Raw genomic sequence first — 20,505 nt, forward strand, 5'->3', positions numbered from 1 at the left:
AAAATGTATATGTAAATTATATCCCGCGTGTTTTTAATAAAACATTAAGATCGAAACGAAACCAATCATTAAAACTAAATTTCCATTAATTCGTTTAACGTTCTAGAGATACTTTTTAATTTTTAAGTGAATTTTCAACAGATTGCATTATAAAATGCCCTTAATATTACTAATCTTTTTGAAGATACAAAGAAAGTGCTATGACCTGTTAGGTTTGATAGGACGCATAGCAGATGAAGTATAAATGTATATGATGAATCTTAAGCAAAGCACAAAGAATTACACGCCACAATAATCAATCCAATCATGCGGCACCTGCCACGAGACATGACTGATTTTTATTATTACGATTCATCCCACTTCTTCCTTCTTGCGTAATTGCATCCATAAAAATATACACAGTGGCACTTGGCACTTCCTAAGTAAGACGTGGCAATTAAAGTCGGTCGGTTAACGTTGTCCGCGAGAGTTAATAAAATGTTAAAGTGATGAATATATATGGAATAATTGTAAAAGCGAATTATTACTTTGTTTTTTGACTGTTTGTTATACGCGAATCGGCAACAATAATATATATATTATAATTCATATACACGTATACGTAGTAAGTCAACACCAAAGTAACGAATACGTATATCTTTATACATATTTATAAAATGCTTAATCCATTTAATTCGTTATTTCATTCAACTTTTACCTTTTTAAATAAGCACGTTGCATGTATAAATCGAAATATCGAAATTGCAATTATCAGAAATTTTATGAGTGTGTCAAAAATAATTTTTGTCTGCTCGAAAAGATAACCATGCAGTAGTGCGGCGAGGTACTGGGCAGGAGGAAGAAAGGAGGACTGCGGCAGAGGATATTGTAGAATTGATTGACTCATTTTCTTGCAGATGAAAGCACAGGCCAAATTACGTAACTTAATTTGCGAAGCTCCGCGAGTGTCAGAATTATTGCGCACAAATTAATCCAATGTCGTCATTATTCCTGATCAAACGATGCCGTCGTGCATCAACAATATAATTTTTATTGGCTCATATTAACCCGCGTTCTCTTTTTTTTCACTTTTAGCTAAATTTTTCAACGCGATAAAGATGTTGCTGCAGGAAGGGTTTCTCTTAATTTTACACAAAATAGAGAGAATAATCTTCTACGTCAGAACTCGAAGGAGTTCTGAGTTGTTTACCAATTTCTTCGCCGAATCAATACTACGCGTCTTAAGCGCAAAAAAAAAAAACGATGATTTCGCTCCGCGCATCGTTGCGACGATGTAGGTTAATAAAAGAGACGTGGCGAGAAAAAGCGCCGGTAAATTTTCGAAAATCGAGCATAAGACGTTAATGCGCTCTCACTATGATTAACACGTAATGGTATCGGCATACCGTGTGCGGATCCCGGCGAATCCCGCGAGAAATAATAAAAAGTGCGAATCGCGCAAGGTACAGTTTTAAGTGCTCGTTACCGATGTGAGTGTCGGAGGTGGGCCCTCCTTACTTTTCGTCGAGATAAGTGAAGCCCCGCGGAAGCCGAACGGCGGCGGTTCGCTAATTACGTGACGGAGTTGAAATTGCTAATTATGGTTGGAGCGGACCGATTCGGTTCACAGGAGATTTTCGCGAGCGAGGAGAGAACTGAGGACGTGAGAAGGTTGCACAATCGTGAGTAAACACGTTGCCGATTCGATTTAACACAGTTTGCTGATTTAATGTTTCATACTCTCTCGCCGTCGGAAACCTCATGCATGTCAATGTAAATGATGCTGCTCATAACGTTTTTCAATTCAAACGTATAGTTAAAGAATCGAGTATATAAATTCTAATTATATTGCTCTAATAATATTTTGTTAGAAATATTTCCGATTAATGAAAAAAAGATATGTGTAACATTAGCATTACAACAGCTATACCTTGTAACAATATCGGAACTGCTTCGTGGAAGGTAATTAATTACGCTGTCGAATAACGTCGTTGCACAACACGCGGAGCATTTTAATTCAGAAATTCGGATCGGATTATCCGAGGTGACAAGGTACTCATATGGGAGTCCTCATGGCAGGAAGCGCATGCAGATTATGGTCTCATCTAATTCTGAACAGGATGCTTGTATTTGCATCCGATTACTTTTTAAGCCCGACAAGCGAATTCATGATCAAATGAATGCAACGACGGCAAAAAATAGTAGGTCATAACAGAAACAATCAAAAGCGTTTAATGCGTGTTAAAAGATAACCAAAAAAATAATATATTCTAACATTATGACGGAAATTGTGTTATTTTTATTTAAAAATATTTCATACGTTTTTTGTATTTTACAAAAATATTATTGTAATTCTGATATTTTAATGCACAATTTAAAATGTCAAAATTTAAAATATCAAAAAGTCGATTCTAAATTTTTAGTAATAAATAATGTAGTACTTAAATTTTACAAACTTTACAACAGAATGTTTTTTTTTGTACGAAAGAATACATTCTTATGATTTATACCATAAATCGTAAAAATATTTTCACCGCAGGAATTTAAATATCCCTTATCTCCGCGAAAAAAGGAACGAGAGCTACTTACTTCGTTCGTAGAAATCACATCCACAACGTCCACATTTCTCTCTTCCTCGTCTTTCCCCGGCCTCCGTTATGCTACCAGTCATAATTTTCGCCGGAGTATAAAAACGCCGAGCATCTCTCGGCGGCATCCAGACGCGGGACGCGCGGATGCGCGTCGCCGATATAAAACGCAAGTTTCGGAAGAGACTAACGCGGGAAGGCGGGGAACGGCGACGCGAGATGAAAGAGGCGCGGCGGTAATTATCCTGCGAGTTATTCTCATCGCGGTGGCATTACAAGAATCGCTGCCAGAACAGCAGCTGCTTGGTTGCATTCCCGGCTTCAGGCTCCAGTTCCTGCTCGCGTGTGGCAGCGCGCTCACGCTCGTCCTCTCGCACGTGAAGGAGACGAGAGCGGAAAGAAAAGAGAGAAAGAGAGAGAGAGAGAGAGAGAGAGAGAAGGAGAGAACCCACAAGTGGACGCGAGAAGAAAAGTTTGATGCGTAGCAACATCAATCACTGCGTCACCGCTTACGCATGTATCAACGCATATATGTGCATTCTTTACAACGTATACATACATCACGCAGCAACTGCATTCGCGGCACAACATGGACGTGCGCGCGCGCGCGTGCGTAATTTGTCGAGCATCGCGTCTCGCGTTTTGAGTTTTTTCTTTACGAGTAGCCCGATATATATTTTCCTCTCGAAGCAAAGCGGCGTCGACGTAATAACTCTTCCCGAACGAAACGACGAGATAATTTATCGTTAAGTTCTCCAGTCTCTCTTCTAATTATCACGTTGTGTGCGTAGTTCATTTCGGAGGAGACCCCGATGGCAAAGGGGAGATATTTTTTAATGGACTCTTGCTCATTACAATTGCAATGTCATTTACGCACGATCAATCTTTATGTTAATTATTTTTTTAAATATATTTTTAATTTACGCTAAATGAAAAAGAAGTTGAAAGTGGCGGTCGCTCAAATTATTGTTAAGAAGATATTTACTTCAAATTTTCTTCACGAAGAATTTGTAAAAGAAAAAAAATGAAATATAACATAATATCTCGTGTGGTCAGTTAATATTACTTGGTTATTTGGTTTTTATGTATGGTAAATATGGTATTTAATTCATTACTTTCAATATTGAACGAGATGTTTATCACCGCCAAAAAATTTCTGATTTATTTAATTCTTATTCAATCCGCGTTTTTAACGTAAGTAACCGATGGAAATTGGCGAAAGAAATTCGGCCTTCGTGAGGCGGTCTCTCGTCATTCGTGGTTTTTCCGTTATATTCATCGTTTTCGGTGAAACCAAAAAATTGATGGTTTACAGTTTTCAGACGGGTCCACCGCCGAAAAACAGTCGCCGGGACGTGGCGAACGCCGCAAGTCGCGCTTGCGACGCGCCGCGGCGCAGCGTGACGCAATCTCAACGAAATCTTCCTTCGTCCATTCATCACTGTCGCTGGTCGTGGTTACCGTCCGCGATCGTGCATGAATTTCACAGGTATGGACAGCTTCTCCCGGGCGGCAAAACACGCTCGTCGGACCGGCCAGCGGAGGCGATATACGTTAATCGTGAATGACGACTAAATGCAAACGCAGCCGCGGGCTGCGAAACGTGCGTCTTCATCTTGACGAGCTAGGTACTTGAGAAAATGTGCGATGACGCGTGTTAAAGTATCATTCGCAGGAATCTCGGTACCGTTGCATTGGAATGTTGTATAAGAAGAATAATTGAATGAACCTCTTTTATCGCCGTTTACCTATTCTTGATATTTTTAATAATTAATAATTAACACTATAAAAATTTTCAATACGACTTTTCCTAAATATTTTACCTTATATCAACTAGTAATAATAGACATATAAGACGCTTTATACAATTTAAGCTCCCATCATACAATTTAGGCTCCTGTTCTATTGAAAAGTATATTAACTCCATTTTGACAAAAACTGGAGATACGATCCTTTACTTCTAAAATACAAATATATTTCAAAAATATATAAGTATATCATTCTCTACAGTGCATTATTAATCTTCCACAAATATCGCTCATTGCGCGGCAAATGTTCCGCAAGACACGTCGACAGGTTTGTATGTTACATACGTAACTCCGTCTTCTGCCGATGGCACACATAAGATGTATCACAATCGCGCTGAAATGTTGAATGCTGCCAAGCCCTTGCTAGGAGCGATCGAGATTCGCGGCATGCTCGCCGAATTTTTCACGAGATGCACGCGCCGCGGCATCTCCGACGCACGCGATGCATCCCCGTTAGCGATCGGTAATCGGCGCGGCGACTTTATGAATTTGATAGAAAGTGAAAATCACCCAGCAGCAACCGAGTCGCGACGGCGGTGGCGGCAAACGGTCGAAAATCGGGAACCGTGGGTGGAGAACAGTCCACAGAAACGACGATACCTTACCGGGTTAATTCTCTCCATTAGCCGGGAGATTGACCCATATCCTCGGGGTTCACGTTTTCGGAGAGGACGACGACGGTCTGAGCTGAGACCAGTTGGATGGAGCTCCGCGATTTTAAACTGCATCGTAAACTACGTTTCGATTCGGGAATACCTCGTGATGCATCGAAACGCGCGTCCTCGATTGCTGATCAATCTGATCAGTCGACGTGCCGTTCGGGATATTAGCTAGCTGTATAAGAAAAACCATGCGTATAGTTTCGCATGTTCAACCGTCAATCAATTAACATAATGTGACGTATACGCTATACTAGGCTATCTCGAACTTGTATCTTACTCTTACACGCTTTATTATTCATTCTCCTTAACTCGTTTTAACGTCTTCTCGTTACCGTCCCGGATAATGCAGCGAAAACTCGTTATTAGCTCTCTCAAAAAATATCCTACGCGTGTGTGTGTCGGGCGAAAAATTTGTAGCTTCTTTCCTTATATTTTAATCATCCGCAAGTGTATACAAAATTACTATACTTTACGTTATACGTGCATGCACTTTGCATCGCGTCACGTAAAGCAGTGCGAATGAACGCACAATCCAGCAACCGCTCCCGTTAATGACATTCCCATCCTATTATAATATAAATATGTAGAAGGGGTAGAGAGAAAGAGAGAGAGAGAGAGAGAATGTGTGTGTGTGTGTGTGTGTGCGTGTATTACGCAGATTAAAGCGTCATCAGCATCGGACACCCGAGAGCACCTCTTTGTCGATTACCGCGCACTTATCGTGGAGATGTGACTGGCGGATATAAAGACATTGCCGTTAATTGCGCATTAAATATATCGGGCCGCGAACATACGCTATAAAGGAAACGTTATAGGGGTCCGGTTTGCCGGGTTTGCGAAACCGGCCAACGAGATCGCACGTTCTTTCCCGCGGCGGTCAGTATGCGGTGCAGAAATTTCACTGTAAGGTGCGCGGAAAGAGCGAGGTGGGCCGCCGATTATCGGAGCTAACGAACCCACTAGCTTTAACGAACTCGCACGCACGGTCCAGAATCGATAAAATTTCGTGTGTGTGTGTATATATATATATATATATATATATATATATATATATGTATATATGCGCAATCTTACGCGAAATAATATTCCCGCGTAACCTGAATAATTGGCCCGAGGCAAGGTGCTATATTTATGGGCAGTGACGAGCATGCTTACTAATTGACACGTAAAAGTCGGACGCTATATAGTAATAAAACTGAGCGACGAAATCGGAAAAACAACGGATCGCATCTGAAAGCGTGGGACTCGTAAAAATTTCGTGCGTATCCAGCCCCGAACAGCCGCGATCGTGCGAAAGGTATACAACGCAAACGGGATCGGCGATCAGTCGCAAATATTTGCGCCTGCAAATGCTGCAAATAAATGCATAAAGCCGCGTAATGCTGAAGAATCTATTTATATAATGATAGAATCTATTTACGAACAAAGGTTAGTTGCAGCTGTATTTCAATTATTTACCTGTAAAAACTGTATTATTTCAGAATAATAAATTTCTTTCGCCAGTATATAGAATAACAATTAAAGTAATTTAAATCGACCTGACTGGCAATATATATAACGTCTTTCCGGAAAGACGTATTTCGTATTTATTATTAAGACGTATTATTTCAGTTAATAGAAATATATTTTTTTCTTAAAGAATTATGAAAAAAGATATTTCCCCAAATCTATTTCAAGATCTCATTTCATAAACTAAAACGCGGCAAACTTATTTGGGCCACATGTTTCATGGCTCTCCGGTTATCGTGTAGCTTCGCGACACGTAAAAACATGCGTGTATATCCTTGTGCTTTTACGTAATCGAATAATAATCGGCAGCCGGGTGCGAAGCTAGCACGCGCGACACGGGCCCGGCCCGGCCGGTGCGTCGCGCGTTTTGTCGCATCGTATCTCGTATCGTGCCGTGTCGCATTTGCGACAGGCGCCTTAAACGGGCGTTAATGAATTCCATCCACGCACCCCCGGAGGAGCAGCAACAGCAACGTGCACACGCGTCGCTTCTTGCACCGGCACGATCCCCGATTTCTCCTCTCTCGCGTGGTGTCGCGAAAAACGTCCGACACTTTCACGGCGCGCGATGCGCGTGCGGTGCGTGCAGCTGTCGCAGCAGCGAAAGAGATAGGTACTCGTTACACGCGGTTACACCCGATTCACCGTACTGCGCGACGGAAGGGGGATTCGACTCGCGTGCTGCTGCTGCTGCTGCTGCTGCTGCAGGCAACGGGAAACGCGGGCTCTGCGGGGCCCCGCTCGGGACCGGATATCGATCCTCGATCCGAGCGTTTTGCGCGCGCACGATCCGTTGAACATAAATCGTATTAACGATAATACGTGCGTCGTGTACTCATATATATATGCGTGATTTTCTTCGAGAGTCGCCGGGACGTCGTCCACGATTCGTCGGTCGCCACGCGGTTCCCCGACTCCTCGTAATCGCTCGTTCGCGCGAACCGCTCACGTCAATTAAGGCGTCGATAATTTTATTAACGCTTAATTTACGAGCGCGGCCCCGGCACGTAAAGATTATACAAGCGATCGCAATATCAATAAACGTGCAAATTTAATGCTCGAATGGCGCGTTTTCGACGCATCGATCCGACGATTTCTCGCTCTCGCATCACCGCGCATGAATTTCACGACGTTAATATGCCGTCCACCGCAGTACTATACACAGAGGCGGCTTCACTTCCGGCAACTATTTTACGACTCTTACGCGATCTGTTCGAAAGTACGTCCGTACGTGATATGTGTCGGACATAAATTCTCGGGGGATATGGTAAATTTGATCGTAGTTTTGCGCTCGCATTTATGGACTTCCTACCGCCTTTCACCTTGTTTTGATAGATGTAGAAGAGCTTTACGCGGATAAGTACTTATACGGGCTTTACGGTATATTTGCGATTATTGCTATTTATATGCCACGTATATTTCCCCTTTCTAAATTTATGTATACAAGCATGTGATTTTTGACGTCTAAGTAGTATAAGGATAAAATATAAATTCTATCAATCCTATAATCTGTATCTTCTTTCATCTTATTCGTAAAGTTTGTACCTTTCGTATATAATTTTCACTTTCGCTTTATTCCAATATATTTCATGTGTAATTTATACTCGATTATGATATTCTCTTCGTGTACACACACACAGAGAGAGAGAGAGAGAGAGAGAGAGAGAAAGAAGGGATATACTTAGTTTGAAAATATATTTAGTTTCAACGTGGAAATCTTGAATGAGATTATATCGCGTTAAATAAAGAAAACTTGCTTGTGAATATAGTTTAATCAAGGAAAAAAAGTTGAATTTCTTATAAGAAGATTATGTATATAGATTCAACCTCAAAGAATAAAAAATTTATTAACGGGCCATGAAGCCCCTAAAATATATATATTAGGCTTCATGGACCTTAACATAAGTTTTTATTCTTTGAGTTCGATTCTTTGTGAGTCTCTTTACACTAGCTAATTATTATTTTTTAGATAGATTATTTTACGTATTTACGAATATATAACTTTTGATTTGATATGCTTTCTTGTTTTCTGTATATTTTGCACAAAATTACGCATTCTCGCCATTTAATGCAACATATTACACGATTATTTCAAAGATGTGGTATCTACACAATTTGTTGTATTTCGCAAAACCAGGTCATAGCTATTTGCCACTTTATTCTCCGCCTATTGGCACTACAATTTTTTAAATGGTTACTAATATCTCTCATTTCTCGTTTTTCTCTTAAGTGCGAATTAGCATTTCGCCATTAGAGGAAAAAAAACAGGCTTTTTTTCACTCTGCTGATGTTATTATCATTCTTTTATCGCCGATTCTCGATCTTTTCCACGATGGTGCAGCAATCAAGCGCGATGCACCGTTTCCGAGACACGATATCATCGGCACTTTGCAACGTACTTCACCATTCTTACATGTTTCTCGTATTACGCGTTTCACGCGGCACGCGCGAGTCCGGGCACGTAAATGGCATTAGCCTAATTGCGGAGTGGCGTCGATGCGCGGCGAAGAAGGCGATAAATCGTTGCGACGCGCGAATATAAAGGCGGCTATACCTGATGGATAATAATGAAATTATCACAATTATCGGCCGCGCATCGGTATCATTACGAGGGGCCCCGGCGTCGCCCGGGCACGCCGACGGCGCGCGATGACTCCGTTCGAAAAAACGGTTTTCTTTTCCCCCTTTCTTTTTTTCTTTTCTATCTTCTTCCCCCTTCGTCAGGGGGATCCTCCAAAAGAGAAAACGAGCCCGCAGCTACAAGAACAACGTATGCAACCGTGTTTCGAGACCCTCTTTTGAGACGCGCGTTCAAGCCGCCCGACAATATACGTGCAAATAATATTGCAAACTTGAGATCGGGAATGGGGAGGGTACGGTGGATTGCACGAGACGCGAACGGAGAGCAGCCCAGGAGAAAATCTGCTCGGAGCTATGGAATCGCGTGCGGAGAGCGAGTGGCGTTCGCCGAATCGCCGCATATGTGCTACGGCGCCGCGCCCGCCGCGCCGTGGCCGTGTGGTCGCGGCGCGAAGCGGCGTGCCACCGCAGCATCTGCGAGCGCGAGCCGCGCGAGGTGGGACACACACGTGGCCGGAAAATATTATTCGACGAAATTGCGCAACCTGTATCCGCGATATATAGCATTGACTACCGGTGTATCTCAAGGCGGCTAAGCGATTGTGAAACGGCATTAAACTCGTGTATCTGCATTATATATAGGAGCATTGAAATCTCCCTGCTCTCCGACGTGCTATCGATAGATCTGTGATCGCACCACGTGTTGAAATTGATATTACATTTGTACGATGCATCAAACTTTCTTTCTCTTTTTCTCTTTCTCTGGTACAGATGTATTTTTTTTATTTAATTTATTCTATAGAATGGACACATGCCGTCTGTTGACGAATGATAAAAAGATTTGGAATATAATAACTTTTGCAAACTCCGATTGTAACTGCAGATAATGTTACTTTTATTTTTTCCATTACAACCCAAAATAATATCGTGGAAGCGTCAAGTTAAACGTTTAAATATTATAACGGCATATTCCATATAAAAATGTTCGGTATAACACAGAAGCTTTTTTCACGAGACGAATGAAAAGTTAAAGCGAAGTATTACACCGCGAGATCTCTCTCACCCCTTATAAGCTTTATATACGAATCACTCGAAAGTCGAGAGCAGGTCGAGCAGGTATAGTCCAGGTACGATTGAATCGGGAGAAAAAGAAAGGCAGATGAGAGCAGAAGCGAAGAATAAAATAGGCTGAGAAAAACGGAGCAAATTCCCAGCGCGTACGCGATGCGCATACGAGTGCGTTTGCGCGAACGTACGATAGATATATTATTGCTTCATTTAAAAAACAGCGTGCGGCCCGCGTCCGTGTATCGAAAGAGAAATTCGAACGGCTGCTGCGCGTGGCGCGTGCGTAAGTACGCGTGCAACAAGTGGCGCACGCGGTAAACACACTCGTGCCGTTGCGCACGATAGTAATCTCGCCTGCTTAATGGTCTCGCGAAGAAGGATACTTACGAGAAGGAGATTCGGGAGACCCGTAAAGATATAGATTCGCGTGATTGACGGCTGAATAACGCCTGTTCGTCTGGTACACTTTATCCGAGAGATTTTTGTGAGAAACCGCACTAACATGTCTGAGTGATTATGTATTTATGTTCTCGAAAATGCGAGTATACGAATACACATAATTAACATTATTTACGATCTTATAGGAAGATATTGTATACGTTTGTACGTTAAGTATGTAATTAATATCATTATTAATCAACTATTAACTTAAAAGAAACTTATACACTTTATAAACTGCAAAGAATACACATGAGATATCTAAGACGGCGCAATAAAATTTTGAAGGTATTACAATACAGAATATTTTGTTTCTTAAAAACATCAAATACTTATTATTTATATATATAATGTAATACACAAAGTATAATAATACAGAAAGAAATTTAATAATAAATATACATTGTTAAATATATATATTAAATGATAATGATAAATTTAAACCAATACTTTGAGTCAAATAACATTTTGTTATTTTTAATTACTATGTATGTCAAAAATTATTTTAACACAACGGAGTATTATTTTAACACATCATTGGTTCATTATATATTTTTAAATTAAATTGACATTGTTTTTATAGTTAAATTAACGATATATTGAGTAAAGGCAATAACGATCTATAAGAATGATTAAAATAAGTTACTCAAATCGAGTACCTATAAACAGTGTATATAAATATATATGCAATATACATTCTTTTTACATAACAATGATAAATTTCTCCTCAATTTAAAATCTTTTATCTAAAGATTTAATTGCTGAAATGACCGTTATTCTTAATCTGCGAATCTTTTTCACTGCGGCGATCGCGCAGCAAAGGCAATTTAGAATGTTGTTAAACATCACCACTCGTCAGTCAGTGGGTAAACGAATCCGCGTGGCGATCGGTACCTACCGGTACGGCACGTGTTTCTCGAACGTCTTCGGAAACCGGGCGAGCGAGGGAACAAGACGAATCGAAGTGGGCGGCACTCGTGCCTCCGCGACGGCAGCTGTCTCTCGGTTCGCGCGCGACCAGCCTTCTCCTTATTAATTAAACCGGTATATACACGCGAGTACACACGCGAGCGTGGTGCGGCCGGTATATCTCTTTCGCGCGGTTAACGCGCTGCCGCTCCCTGGCTTAAGTTCAGAGCAGCGCCGTGTCTAATTAAGAGTCGTCCTCGCGAAAGTCGAAGGCCGCAGCTAGCTGACTTACGCTTTGTCGTAAAAGAGACATGATCGAATATCGGCCGCTTCTCGGCTTCTTCGTGCCTCGCGATCGCGCCCGATTGTCCCCGGTCCCCGCGCGTCCCGGAGCGAATAGTCCAGTCACTATGTACATTTAAAAAAGACATAATTCTGACCCAGGATTTTTCTTTTGGGGGGTGTTGGGGGGATCAAAAAAAGCTTAATCTCAAGTTTTCGACCTTTGTTTCCCGCTTGCTTTTTTTACGGGAATAAAAAATGTGAAAAATGGTTTTTCCGCGATAATTCGGTTTCTAATAAAGTTACAAGGTCGAATCGGAGCTCATTTTAAAGTTTTTTTTACGCTCTACAAATTATGTCGTATGACATTTTTACGTATAATCGATTGTTTTCGAGACATGGAACGAGAAAGGGAAATAAAAAAGTATGAGAGATATTTAGTTTTTTCTCTTTACTCATTATTGTCGTCCGAAATTGCAAAAATGCTTCAAATGAAACTTGTAGAGCGTAAAAAAACCTACAATTTTTATTTGTTATTCATTTCATTTCGTTGAAAATTACGCCTTGTAGAGCACCTCAAAGTGGAGAGTCGTCGCCATCGCGTCAGCGATAAAGTATTTCTTTCTTATAAACTTACTTCACAAATATTGTCACTTAGATATAAAACTGCACGCTTTCATGTATTCTTCAATGAAACGGTAAGTGTAATTAAGAAAACTTGACGGTTTCAAAATAGCTACAATAATTTCAGGCTTTGCAAGATTTATTTGCAACTTTGAGGCGTAGTGCGATATGGAATTTTCAACGAAATTAAAGTAATAAATAAAAACATTTTACGAATTTTATTGCTGTGCAAGTTTTATTTGAAGCGTTTATACAGATTCGTGTGCGAAAAACGATAAAATAGAAAAAAACGAACAAAAATGCTCAATTTTTCCTTTTCTCTTTCGATATCTCGAAAACTATCGATCGTACGCCAAAATATCACTGAACGTAACTTGTAGAGCGGGAAAAATCCTATAAAAAACACCTATTATGTTACTTATTTGCGTCAATGAAGTCGGAAATCTTAGCGAAAGCGTTCGGTGCCGCGTATCGACGTAACCAACGCGCCGCTAACGCGATGACGACGACTCTCCACTTTGAGGCGTTCTACAAGGCGTAATTTTCAACGAAATAAAATAAATAACAAATAAAAATTGTAGGTTTTTTTACGCTCTACAAGTTTTATTTGAAGCATTTTTGCAAGTTCGGACGACAATAATGAGTAAAAAGAAAAAACTAAATATATCTCTCTCATACTTTTTTATTTCCCTTTCTCGTTCGATGTCTCGAAAACAATCGATCATACGTAAAAATGTCATACGACATAATTTGTAGAGCGTAAAAAAAGCTTTAAAATGAGCTCCGATTCGACCTTGTAACTTTATTAGAAACCGAGTTATCGCGGAAAAACCATTTTTTCACATTTTTTACTCCCGTAAAAAAAGCAAGCGGGAAACAGAGGTCGAAAACTTGAGATTAAGCTTTTCTTGAGCCCCCCAACACCCCCCAAAAGAAAAATCCTGGGTCAGAATTATGTCTTTTATAATCCGTTTTTTTGTACATAGTGACTGGACTAGAACCGCTCCGCGCGAACTGCCGCTGCCCGGGGACGCTTCCGGTTGCGTGCAGCGCGCGTCGCGCTTTAATTCGGTTGGCGTATATAACGGTAGTGAAAACGTTACGGACTTTTTTTATTCGCACTCGCGTAATCCGCTCGTAAATTACCGCGCGCAGCCCGTATGCGAATCTCGTTTGTCGGGATGCCGCGAAAGGCGGCGTTGTCGTTAACTAAATGAAAGATATAAGAACAAAGATATAGAGAAACGATGACGTAATGCCAAAGACGTAAAGAGACAAAGGCAAATGTATAGAAATTATGCATTTGTTGGTGTCCTATCGATATATTTTTAATTTCCACCGAAAAATTATGCGTTGTTGAGTTAATCACACTTTACAAGTTACAAAAGTATTGAGTTTTGGAGAAAATAATAAGATATGAAGATATTCCAATCTCTCATTGTCAGACTTGACAATCGCTCGTGTAAGAAATCAAGATGAAAATTTTGCAAAGAATCAGCGGCCGTAATTCTCGACGGCCGATGTGTTTTTTTTTTTTTTTTTTTTTAACGAACATTACGCGAACGGGTATAATCTTCGCGGTGCATACAGAGTCGGACACAATGCAAAAAGGCCGGCTTGTTTATACGTCGTTAACATAAAAAAGTAAGGGAGGGAAGGAGGTATAAACCGGCCGAATAATCGGCGTTGTTCGTCAAAAGTGGACACGACGTTGTCGTACCTTGTAAAAAAACGTACCACGTGCTGCAGCGGAGGAGCCGTAAATGGCGTTACAGCTGCAAGTGCGTGCCTCGTCGAATGCATGAGAGGAAAGGGGGAGAAAAAGAAGAAGAAGAAGAAGAAGAAGCCGCGAAGGTTCAAGCCGCAAATCAGATATTTCGGTTGCTCGATTGGCTCGATTCGGCTTTCGAGTCGCTTTTGGACATACTTTAGCGCCGACCCGATCGGAATCGCGAGTCTTTTACGTCGCCGGTTCCCGGAATACCTCGGCGCAATTAAATATGTTTCGTCAGTGTCCGTTAAACGAATATTAATCGCACGGTGAACAGTTCTAAACGGTGCTCCGATATACATATTTTTGTAAATAGTTCAACGACACACAGGCGCAACAATCGAATTTGTGGAACGCGGCATTCGTAACCCGCGGCGTTTCGACGCCAAAAATGCGGCCGATTTGACGAGAATCGCGTGCCTCTCTCCCTTGAAATAATTATCTGCAGAAAGTTCCGAGACGTTTACTTCATTATCTTTCGAAAAACGCGCAAACGCGCCCGACGCGTTTCAGACGAGTAAGTCGGGAGCAATGCGATATAATGCGAGCGCAAAATGCTCGTTACACGCGAAATTATCCGCGGTATCTCTGCGATCGACACCTTGCGCAAATTGTAATTCGAGGGTATTAGCGCAATTAGGATTTCCTCAAATTTCTCTCTCGTCCTTGAATGCCGGAATTATGTACACCCGACCGGCCGGCAGCGTAACTACCCTCGTGCCGTAGCGATTATTACCGGATGCCATTGGTGGGCCGGGGCTCAATAGTATGACGATCACACGAGGTATTTGGTCCGAAAGAAAGTAAGTCGGAAAGGCGCGAGGGGGATGGAGAAGTAGGAAGAGGACCGCCAGAAAAGATCGCCGGGAGCAATCGGAATCAGAGGAATCGGCGAACGTGGAGGCATTATTTAGCCCGGGTCCGCATAAAGCTGTTATTACACGCAAGCTGTAACCGCGCGCGATTCGGTTGCTTTCGATTTTCGGGTGAGAAAGTGTCCACCCAAGAGGTGGTTAATAATAATTTTTCCCCTTCGTGACACGCTGCGCCACGCCGCGCGACGGCACGCAGACCATGCCGATTGCGACCGTAACAAATCGCTGGAACGACGAGCGAAACTCGCCCGATAAAACGGATGTCGTTGATTTCGCTCCGGTTAAATTATTGTTGAACCACGGCGTTCGATGGAACGGTAGAAATTATACCATCAATTTCTACGTGTCAATTATGCTGTAGCGAGGATAATTTTTTACCACGTTCGACGATGACAAATATCGATCTACGTTTGATCAAAATGCAAGGAATATCAATATTGTATAGTAATAAAACGTACAGAAGTAGATCGCAAATATAACGAAATATTCATAACATTTTTTGTTTTGATTTTATTTAAATATTAGATTTTTTTATTTAGAAAGCATTTTAAAATTTGTCATCCTTGCACCGTTTAAATAGGCGAGCACTTGCTGAATATTTTGTTTTATTTATTTTTATTCTAAATCGATAAAAAGTACTATAAAAGATAACAAAATGCAAAAAAGGCACGATCCGTATCTCCGCTTGCACAATGATCCACCGCGCGATTGTAAAGTTCCCACTTTGGAACCCGGAGAGGTTTCTCGAATTCATTTCTTCTTTGAAAACGCATTTTGCAAGTCCGATCGGTTGCATTGTACTATATCACGAGAATGACAGTTTCGAATTAAGAGAGCATTATTGAAGATGTTATCAACGCGTCTTCACTGACCCGAAAACGTTATTTCGCTGATCGAAGAGTCAGACCTGAGTATAGTCGTAAGTTTTATCGGCTCGCGCGGTCCGTGCCTCCGAGCGAAATGGAGCGCAGGAGAGTGAGTAATTGTAACTGAGCGGGCTCGATATGAATGCTCTCGCGAGAGAGCGATTTCGGGAGCACCTGTTGATATCTTGTCGTCCCAGTTAGAGACCGGACATGATACATGAAACGCTCTCAATGTCCTCATCATATCATTTTAGCAATGTTATACAGCCTTACATTGTGATGCAAGACGCGATTATGCACTTGTGTTATTTCGTTTGACGTATTAGTGTATTCAATGATGGAAATCGAATCCAATGTAATTCCATTGCATTCCGATTTTAACAATATAATATGTCGTTTATTCTTTTGCTGTATATCTTTATATGTATATCTAATTATCTAATAATTTACTTAAGCAAAGATATACACATATATAAATAATTATGCGAGGAAAGGAGAAAAAAGCAAGCGAGTTAAATCTTGAATACATGTGAATACAAATCTTTCTTATAAACGTTAGTTAAAACTGATTCTCTCTGTCTCTCTTTAGTTCTGTTTCTATAAAGAACCGGAGATCCGATTTATAATGTACATAATATATTCATCCACTTAAGCAATACATCAAAAGAATAAACGACATATCATATTGTTAGAATCGAATTTCCGGTTCTTTATGGAAACGGAATTAAAAAGAGACAGAGATTAGTTTTAACTAATGTTTATAAGAAATATTTACATTCATATGTATTAAAGATTTAAACTCGCTTACTTTTTCTCTCTCTTCCGCGTATAATTAGATACAGATATAAATACTTGGAAGATTATAACTTCCTCGACTCTCAGCGTGCAACGATATCCCGCCGTGCGTGCTCCCTCTTTTTATTGTCGGCGCATGTTTTCGGATGCTCGAAATTTTAATTTGTCTTCCGTAACTTCGGTTTAATTTATCCCACCGCGATACAGCAAACAGAAAGATAATGACACCTCATTGCTCGCACATGTTCATTTCGCTCGCGAATGATACGGGTAAGAGCCAACGGTGAATCGCCGAATAATAAATGATTCCTACTGTGCGCCGCCATGTCGAGAAATAGGATGGCAATAATCCAACAATTAAGAAGGCAGCCAGCTGCGAATCATCAATTTCTATCAAAAAGAGGCGCACCGGGAAAATAACACTTGATTTCTAACTTGTATTTTATTTTATTTTAGTGCGTGCATCGCGCGCTTAGGACACAGTCTTGTCGCAAGAAGATCAATCCTTCATTTCGCTTCAGTAAATACTTATGTTCACATTCGGAGAATACCTCGATCTTTGTCGTAATATAGTGTATATATATATATATATATATATATGCAAAATATACGATTACGATTGTTTTACGGTCAATAAACTCTCACGCGGAGTGCATTATCAGTTGATGATTGTGGCAGTAAAATTTGTGATAGCATATATAAATTAATCGTACAGCCGCTTCCCCTATGTTACGCTTTGACTCATCAGTCAACTGCCTACAGGGACAGGGAGTACGTAATTTGAAAGTTCTACGATCGTGGCTGAGATATGCCCCGGGAATCGATGAAAACGATTGATACGTCGTTAAGTGCTCGTTAGGACTCTTGTGCGGGCCGATGATCCTTGAAACCGGAAACTCCTAGACGCTCTCACGTCTACTCGCCAAGTCTAAGTCGCAGGTGCTTGGCTAAGCTTGCCTAAACGGCTAGGGGTGATGACTTCTTTCCAAAGCACGTGCGCGATGAGAATTTCCTGCCCAAGTATTCGTCTTATTTCCCTAACGCGCCTAAGACGTTGCTCGCGAAGGTATAAAGGGGATGAACCTGTATAACACCTGTAACACGAACGGATGCGGGAAGAAGAATCGTATAACGTACTTTCCGTGCGACATTACTTGTAAGCCTCAGGTGACACGTTCGCGTGGACAGTTTGGTGTACTTGATGATTAATACTCGGGCGGTTAACTCCTCGTTGCGCGAAAGGAAAACAGCACGTGCTTGAAACGACAACACAACGGTGTATTTGTGCTAAATCGCTCTGTGAAAGATACTGAGAGTTTACAATTCTAATATTTTCTGACTAAAACGCACAAAGAGTAGTGCTATCGTGCGCTAGGGCTATCATGTTTGCAATATTAATAAAGGAACTTTTTTTTTAATTAAGGAAATCTTTGTTATAAACAATCAGAATACGATCTTGCCTAATTATATTATTCGCGAATTTATGTACAATTTATCGCTTTATTATTATTTTGTCTTATTTCAGAAGTGTGATCGGACCAATCTACGTCGCAATTTAACGTTCGGACGTTTATTTTTTATACGTCACGAACAATAAGTAGTGGCTTAATTCCAAGGCTGTTTCGACAAACGCCACGACGGACGAGAGAATAAATTATTGAAGCCGGGAAGAAGAAAGGAAAACGGCGACGTTTGAGAACAGGAAACGACGCCGACTACTATCGGCGCCATCGTCCGCCCCATTGGACAGTCTGCATACGTACCGGAGTACGCTGGTACTCCGCACAAGTGACGTAGTACAAAGCGGCGAGTATCGGAGAGTATTCAACGACAACGATCTATTTAATTACACGTGAGGCTCCGCAGGTGTACCCTTCGTGGGGCTACTCCCCCTTTTCTCTCGCTGCCTCCTTGTTTTTTTTCCTCATTTTAATTCGCCGCCTTACGTATATCACATTCGTATACGGTCGATCGTGCGTGAGAACCATTCCTGGAAACGATATCGAGGCGGAAAAGAAATGTCGGACTGCCCGCATTAAGGACTGCCGCTAATTCACCACGGGAACAATAATCAAGCGTAACACGCTCAAAGTTCTCGATGAGAGACTAGAGAGAGAGAAACGCGCGCCTTCGATCGTGTGAAATTTTCATCGTCTGGATTCTCTTTGTGATGTCACGATAAGTCTTTCCGCGAGACCGAATCAACATTGCTCGATCGATCAATGTACGAGATACTGATCTGTGGCGAACAGCTATATTAGAAAATAAAATATCTTTACTAACATTAACCCCAGCTAGCCATACTTATTTTCGAGTCCTTAATTCGACACACTTCGGTCCGCTCGACTTTGTCGCATTGTCATTTTCATTCTAATTAATATTTTAATATTTTAAGCTTGTAATTGGAAATATAGAGTCTGAATAAGTTGTTTATAATAATATTAGATCAAGAAAGTGATTTGAATTCAAACTGAACCTATTATAAGAAAAAGATTGTGAGGAAATAGAGAAAAAGAGTGTTTTCGAAAAAAAAATTCTCAAATGGTTTTGCAAATGTAACAAAAAGTAATGTTTATTCGTTGTAGCGAATACCTACCTTCATTTATATTTAAAAAAATATTTAAAAGTATTTATAAAATATTAAAAAAAATAGTATGCCACGATTCGTTCCAAAAAGTATATTAATTTAGTCATTTAAATTGAAGTAATTTTCACAAAGAAATAACCAGGTTAACTACAGATAGTATATAAAGTAATAAGATATATGAGTACAGGTTTTGTAAAATACAAACTTTTAGTATGATTTCACATCAAGCATAGATTGTTATAAGTATTTGGATTTGTTAAAGAATTATTTTAAAAACTTATTTTTTTAAACAAAAATAATGTAAAAAAAAAACTAGAAAACCGAAAAACGTTCAGCGGCCCACTGGACCGGAATGTGGTAAGCTGCGAGTTAAAATAATATGACTTTACAAAATTCCGTTCACTAAAAATTGAAAGAAGATCTTTGGATCGACGGAACATTTTGGCGAGTTCTTTTTCACGTGACGAGTTACGTAATTTCAAACCTTAAACATTGTCATCGCGACCACTTGAGATACGATTAACTCGCGACTAATCCATTCAATGGTCGAGCAAATTTTCGTATACGGAGCATATGTCGCGCGTGCTTGAGCAACAACCGGCGCGACCGGCGCGGCGCGGCGGCTCGAACAGGCGTTGATATGGAAAGATATATTAGAGGAACCCAGTTATCCGAACTACGGACGGCGGCAGGAAAGAGAACTGATACAATACCGCGCGAAAGGAACCGACCGATCGACGAGAAACCGCATTGGGCGCGACAGGTGGTCTTACATTGTAATACGTCGAATTGCAACAATGTATGATAATTATTGCCTCGCATGCAATAGGAAGGCGTAGAAAGGTAACGAACAGGAAGGGTTATTATCCGCCAATATTGTCCGCGAAATTGGAAGGTGGGGTAAGAGAGTCCTCTCGTCACGGAAGAGGGTTGCTTGTTGCTCAATCACACATGCCTGCTCGTTCGAAAGGAAGTTCGATTTTTTTTGTCGAGCACTTTTACCAGTGAATTGCAGAAAGTTCAATTGAAAAACAAATGTAAGACCGATAAAATGAAACTTGGATTTGATAAGTTATTCAACAATATGATATTTCACCATGTCTACTGCTCTTGGAAAAAAAGAATTAAGTTTAATTGTAGCATCATCAATGTCTCCATTACAGT

General features: G+C 40.8%; 1 long non-coding RNA gene across 1 annotated transcript in view; it reads left to right on the plus strand.

Moving 5' to 3' along the window:
- Nucleotides 1–19,286, plus strand: part of LOC143903269 (uncharacterized) — a 140,544-nt gene extending 121,258 nt beyond the window's left edge. Inside the window, exon 6 of the long non-coding RNA XR_013258665.1 lies at nt 18,280–19,286. This is a non-coding gene — a long non-coding RNA (uncharacterized LOC143903269). The remainder of the gene's footprint in view (nt 1–18,279) is intronic.
- Nucleotides 19,287–20,505: the final 1,219 nt, after the last annotated feature.

The sequence above is a fragment of the Temnothorax americanus genome, unplaced genomic scaffold (genome assembly GCF_048541705.1).
Source record: "Temnothorax americanus isolate GAGA-0224 unplaced genomic scaffold, ASM4854170v1 Scaffold45, whole genome shotgun sequence".
In the NCBI taxonomy this organism is placed as follows: Eukaryota; Metazoa; Arthropoda; class Insecta; order Hymenoptera; family Formicidae; genus Temnothorax; species Temnothorax americanus.